This window comes from Lemur catta, chromosome 6 (genome assembly GCF_020740605.2).
Source record: "Lemur catta isolate mLemCat1 chromosome 6, mLemCat1.pri, whole genome shotgun sequence".
In the NCBI taxonomy this organism is placed as follows: domain Eukaryota; kingdom Metazoa; phylum Chordata; class Mammalia; order Primates; family Lemuridae; genus Lemur; species Lemur catta.
The window spans coordinates 85,109,637-85,115,636 of record NC_059133.1 but is presented as its reverse complement, the minus strand read 5'-3'; positions in this window follow the sequence as shown (position 1 = coordinate 85,115,636).

Here is a 6,000-nt window from a genome sequence, read left to right as displayed (position 1 = left end):
CTCCTGGGCTTAAGCGATCCTCCTGCCTCAGCCTCCCGAGTAGCTGGGACTACAGGCATGTGCCACCATGCCCGGCTATATTTTTAGTTGTCCAACTAATTTCTTTCTATTTTTAGTAGAGATGGGGTCTCACTCTTGCTCAGGCTGGCCTCGAACTCCTGAGCTCAAATGATCCTCCCGCCTTAGCCTCCCAGAGTGCTAGGATTACAGACGTGAGCCACCGCACCCAGCTGGTACCTTTACTTTTAAGCTAACGATGTTCACACAAGAAGGTGAGCAAATCTGATACTACGATTTTGAAAGTCTATCATGGGCCTAATAAATTAACGTGTTTAGGTTCCCTAGAAGCAAAGCTTTGGTACACATGCTTCACTGAGGAGTACTCTTAAGAAAGAGGAAAAAGGCTGGACGTGGTGGCTCACACCTGTAATTCTAGCACTTTTGGAGGCTGAGGACAGAGGATGGCTTGAGCACAGGAGTTCAAGACCAGCCTGAGCAATGTAGTGAGACCCTATCTCTACAAAAAATAGAAAAACTAGCCAGGCATGGTGGCATGCACACGTAGCCCCAGCTACTTGGGAGGCTGAGGCAGGAGGATTTCTTAAGCCTAGGAGTTTGAAGCTGCAATGGGCTATGATGATGCCACTGCACTCTAGCTTGGGCAACAGAGTGAGACCTTGTCTCAAAAAAAAAAAAAAAAGCAAACAAACAAAAAAAACAACACAACAAAGACACGGAGGGACTCTCTAAGAGAGTCAGGAAAGCAGGGGAAAGCAGGATATGGTCTCAGGTAAACTTTAGTTCTGCCTTGATCCACGTGGTGGAGGAGGGGCTTGGTGGACTGGGGAGCGCTCGGTGGACTGGGGAGCATCAGTCACATAGACAGGTCTTTGCCTTGGAGGGAGGGAGCTAGCCTCTTGCCCCTCTGTTAGTCAGCCATGGCTGTGGGTCATGAGGTGGGGAGGAGAAAGCGTCGCCTCCCAGGCTGGCAACTCCCATGTCCAGTGAGAGGGGGCAGCTGCGAACAGCTGCAGCCACACTCACACATCACAGCTGGGAGATGGGCACCACCAGCCGGTAACGGGGATCTGGGCAGGTCACCATTAACAACAACACACCATACATCACCAATCTGCCAACACTAACCTATTACCTTCCTGTGATTAACTATTTATCTCATGGAATGCCCACTTTGCTTTATTCTAGTATTTATCCATCTCAGTCGTTGTTGCTGACATTTTAGTTTGACATAAAATAAAAAGTTTACTTTCATTCACTTTAAAGCTCCTTTAGTCCTGCCATGGTTTTACTGTGATGGCTAAAGAATGGCTAGTCTACTAAAATGACCAATACATTAAATATTTGGATTTCCACAAATATTTGAGGACAATTTGATTCCTTTTTTGTTTCTTCATTAAATATTGTGTTAGTTTTCTATAGTGGCATAACAAATTATCACAAAATTAACCACTTAAAACTCCAGAAACTGTTATCCCATGGTTTCCATGTGTCAAGAATCTAGTGTGTGTTAGTTGGGATTTCTGCTCAGTGTCTTACAAGGCTGAAATCAAGGTACTGGCCAGCTATTTCATCATCTGGAAGGTCAACTAGGGAAATATTCACTCCTAATCTTCCTCAGGTTGTTGGCAGAAATCATTTCCTTAAGGCTGTATACTGAGGTCCTCTAAGCTCCTTGCAGCAGCTCGTAGGTCATTGCCATGTGGAGCTCTTTCCACGATATGGTAGGTTGCTTCTTTGTGGCCAGAGGAAAAAATCTCTTTTTGATTAGATAAGGCTCACAGGAGTGACTTTCCCATCGCCTTTGCCATATAATGTAACCTAATCAAAGAAGCAAATAAAGTATCCAATCATATTCACAAGGTTCTAGACTGTACCAGGTAGCTACACCAGGGAGCTGAAATCTTGAGGGCTATCTTAGAATTCTGCCTACAGTAAATATTAAGTAAATATTATAGGATATTATAGGATATTTATAAAAATATACATGTAGGAGATAATAAAAACATTGTAACAAACACCTGAGTACCCACCATCCATTTTTAGAAAAAAAGTTAATATGAAGCTCCATGTGCCTATTCCATTCCCTGCCCCTCAATCTTCAATCCTTTTTATTAGTCTTTGCTTTTCTTTATAGTTTTGGCACATTTGTTTTTATCTATTCACAATATATGGTTTGTTTTGCAAGGTTTTTTAACCTTATAGAAATTAAATTATCTGTATGTATTGTCCAGATCATGGTTCTGGGATTCAACCATGTTGTTACATTTCTACTTCTGTGTAATAGTCCACTGTACGTATATACCATAGTTTATCTTCTATTCTATTATGGATGGATATTTCTGTTTTTCTAATTTTTGGCTATTCCAAACAACCCTGCCATGAATATTCTTTTACATGTCTCCTTAAATCATGTGGAAAGATTTCTATAGGTTATATATCCAAAAGTGAAATTGATGTGTCTTGGGATATGTACATCTTCAACATTACTGACATTGCCAAACTATTTTCTGAAACAGTTGTTATTAACAATTTAGTCTTACTATACCCTTACTTCACATTCTTGCGAACACTAAGAATTGTGAGACTTTTAAATTTCTGCTGATGGTAAACGTGAAATGATATTTCATGGATGTTTAAATTTGCATTGTCTGATTACTGTTGAGTTTGAGCATCTCCACCATTTTTCTGTTGAGTTGTCTGTCTTCTCAATGATCTGTAGAAGTTCTTCGTATACTCTTACACTAGTTTATTGTCAGTTATATGGGTTTCAAATATTTTGTCCTGCTCTGACTTGCCATTTCAACTCTTTATGCTATTTTGCAATAGGATTTTTTAACTTTGCTGCAGTTAAACTTATCAATCTATGGTTTGCACACTTTAAGCCTTAGTTAATAAATTATTTCTTTATTTGAGGGTCATAAAGACATTCTCCTTTGTCATCTTCTACATACTTTATACTTTTGACTTTCAAATTATGAAATATTTCATATTTCATCTAGTGGGTATGGTTTAACGTAGGCATCCAATTTCACCTATTTTCAAATGGATAACCATTTTTGCCCAGCACTATAGATTGAAATTCTTTCCCCATTGATCCACAGTGCAGCTTTATCATTAATTGGATTTCTCTATGTATGGACTATTTACTCTGTATCTTTTTTCTATTTGCTTATCCCTGTGCCATTACCAAAATGTCTATTATAACATTATAAAATGTCTAAAATATGTCTAAAATGTCTAAAATATGCTTGATATCTAGTTAGAGAAGTCCTCTCCTCATTTTTCTTCTTCTGGAGTACCTTAGCTATTCTTGGCCTTTTGATTTTCTTAACTATTAACATCAGCATGAAAAGTTCTTTTTAAAAACAATTGATAGGGCCAGGTGTGGTGGCTCACACCTGTAATCCTAGCACTCTGGGAGGCCAAGTTGGGAGGATTGCTTGAGCTCAGGAGTTCCAGACAAGCCTGAGCAAGAGCAAGACCCTACCTCTACCAAAAATAGAAAAAAATTAGCCAGGTATGGTAGAGGACATCTGTAGTCCCAGCTACCCAGGAGGTTGAGGCAGGAGAATCGCGTCAGCCCAGAAGTTGGAGGTTGCAGTAAGCAACCACGGCGCCACGCCACTGCACTCTACCCAGGGCAACAGAGCGAGACTCTGTCTCCAACAACAACAACAACAACAAAAAGAAATAAAAAATAAAAACAATTGATTAAAAAAAACCCAAAACAAAAACAATTGGAACTTTCATTTCTAATTGTATTGAATCTATAAATCAATTTACAGATGTAAACATTTTCTAGGTCTGTCATAACAAAATACCATGGACTTGGTGGCTTAAATAACAGAAATTTATCTTCTCACAGTTCTAAGTATCAAAGTATCAACAGGTTTGGTTTCTTCTGAGGCCTCTATCCTTGGCTTAGACATAGCCACCTTTTAACTGTGTCCTTATCCAGTCATTCCTTGGTTTGTGTTGTCCACGTCCTAATCTCTTCTCATAAAGACAACTCTCAGATTGGATTAGGGCCCACTCTTATGACTTCATTTTACCTTACTTATCTCTTTAAAGGCTCTATCTCCAAATACAGTCACATTCTGAGGTACTGGGGTTATGACTTCAATATATAAATGTGGAGGTGGGGGACAGAATTCAGCCCATAACAAGAGAGTACTGATATTTTTCCAATATTGAATCTCCAAACTCATGAACACAATTATATCCATTTTTCCATTGATTTTTATATCGTTTAATGTCTTTTAATAAAATTTATCATTCTCCCCAGAGGTGTTGAAGATTATGCTAAATATTCCTTCATTTATTTAATCATATCCCACTTCCTCCATTCTGGACTATGGTTCATGTCCTAGAAGGTTAACATTGATGGACTCCATCAAAGGGCTCTTTTGCCTTCTGCTCTCTGGCTAGGTGTGAGCAACGGGAAGCATGGGCAGGAGATCTAAGTAGATCTTCATTCCTCTACCTCCTCACTGCTGGGCTGATGACTGTTGGCAGCAGTTGTGTTCCTCTACTGACAACTGCAGCTCTTATTCAGTGCCATCCTCCTGCCCTCTGTGAATTCAGGGTCAGATACTGCTCCCTTTCAGTTGCCCATTTGGATCTATGGTTATTACCCAATCTTTCCTTGGGGTTCTTCACTATTCCTTGTTCTGCTTTTGATCCTGACCACATTTTAGTAAATGACCCCTTCATTAAACTGTCCTTAATTTCTACATTATGTGTGGTGTGCCAGTTTTTTCCTGCTGGGAAACATACATTGTTAGATTTATTCCTATGTGATTTGTAACTCTTGATGCTGTTTTATATGGCATATTTTAAAATTACATTCTGTTTTTGCTAATGTATAGAAATGTGATTGCTTTCATTGTACTTCTAAAAAATCCAGTAACTTAGCCACTGTACTCCAGCCTGGGCAACATAGCAAGAGCCGGTCTCTTTTAAAAAAAAAAAAAAAAATCTGGTAACCTTGCTAAACTCTCTTATTAATTGCAATAATTTAGATTCCTTTTTGTTTTCTTTATATATAATCCCTAGGAATAATCACAGATTTATAACTTTCTTTCCAACATTTATGCCTTTTTGGGTTACCTGATTATCTAGTACAATGCTTTATTAAAGTGGTAGTAGCAATTATGCTTGTCTTATAGCCAGCCTAATAGGGAATGCTTTTGGTGTTTGTCTACTACGTGTGGTGCTTCTTTCAGATAGTCTATCAGGTTAAAAAAATTCCCTTCTACACCTAGTGTCTAACAGTTCTTATAAATGAATGCTGAATTCTACCAAAAAGTTTTTACACATCTTTTAATATGAGTTTCTCCTTTAGTCTTTTAATATTAATTATAATTGCATTCATCTGTCTTCTAATATTAAACTGACTTTGAAGCCTGCACAATTGGTCATATTAATACATAATATTCTTAGAATTCAGATTCCAAATGAGCAGAAATCAATACATTCTTTAGAACCAAAGTAGGTAACATAGTTATTGCTCATTGCTATGTACAATGAGCAATAAATGAACATATATTAATATTTAATTGACCCATTATTTTAACTGGACTATGTCTCTTAGTTATTTAACTCCATCAGTAATGCAGCAATCTATTTAATCAGTAAATAGTTATTTGCTGAAAATTCACTAAATACCATTCACTTTTCTGGCACTAGAGTGAGTACAAATGACAAAGCCATAACCATTGCCATTAAGGAGCTCATAACTTAAGTGTGAGTGGGGTGTGTGTGTGTGTGTGTGTGTCTGTGAAAAAGAGATGATGGGGTGAGGTTGGCTCAAAGTAGGAGTAGAACACAAGAAAATGAAAACCATATACACACAGTAAGTGCTATACTATAATTGAATTAACAAGTGCTAAGGAAAAAGAATGGAGACACATTTCAAATTCCCATTTAAGTTATTCAACTTGAATCTTAAAAGAATGATTGAAGTTTGCTGCAAAAAGC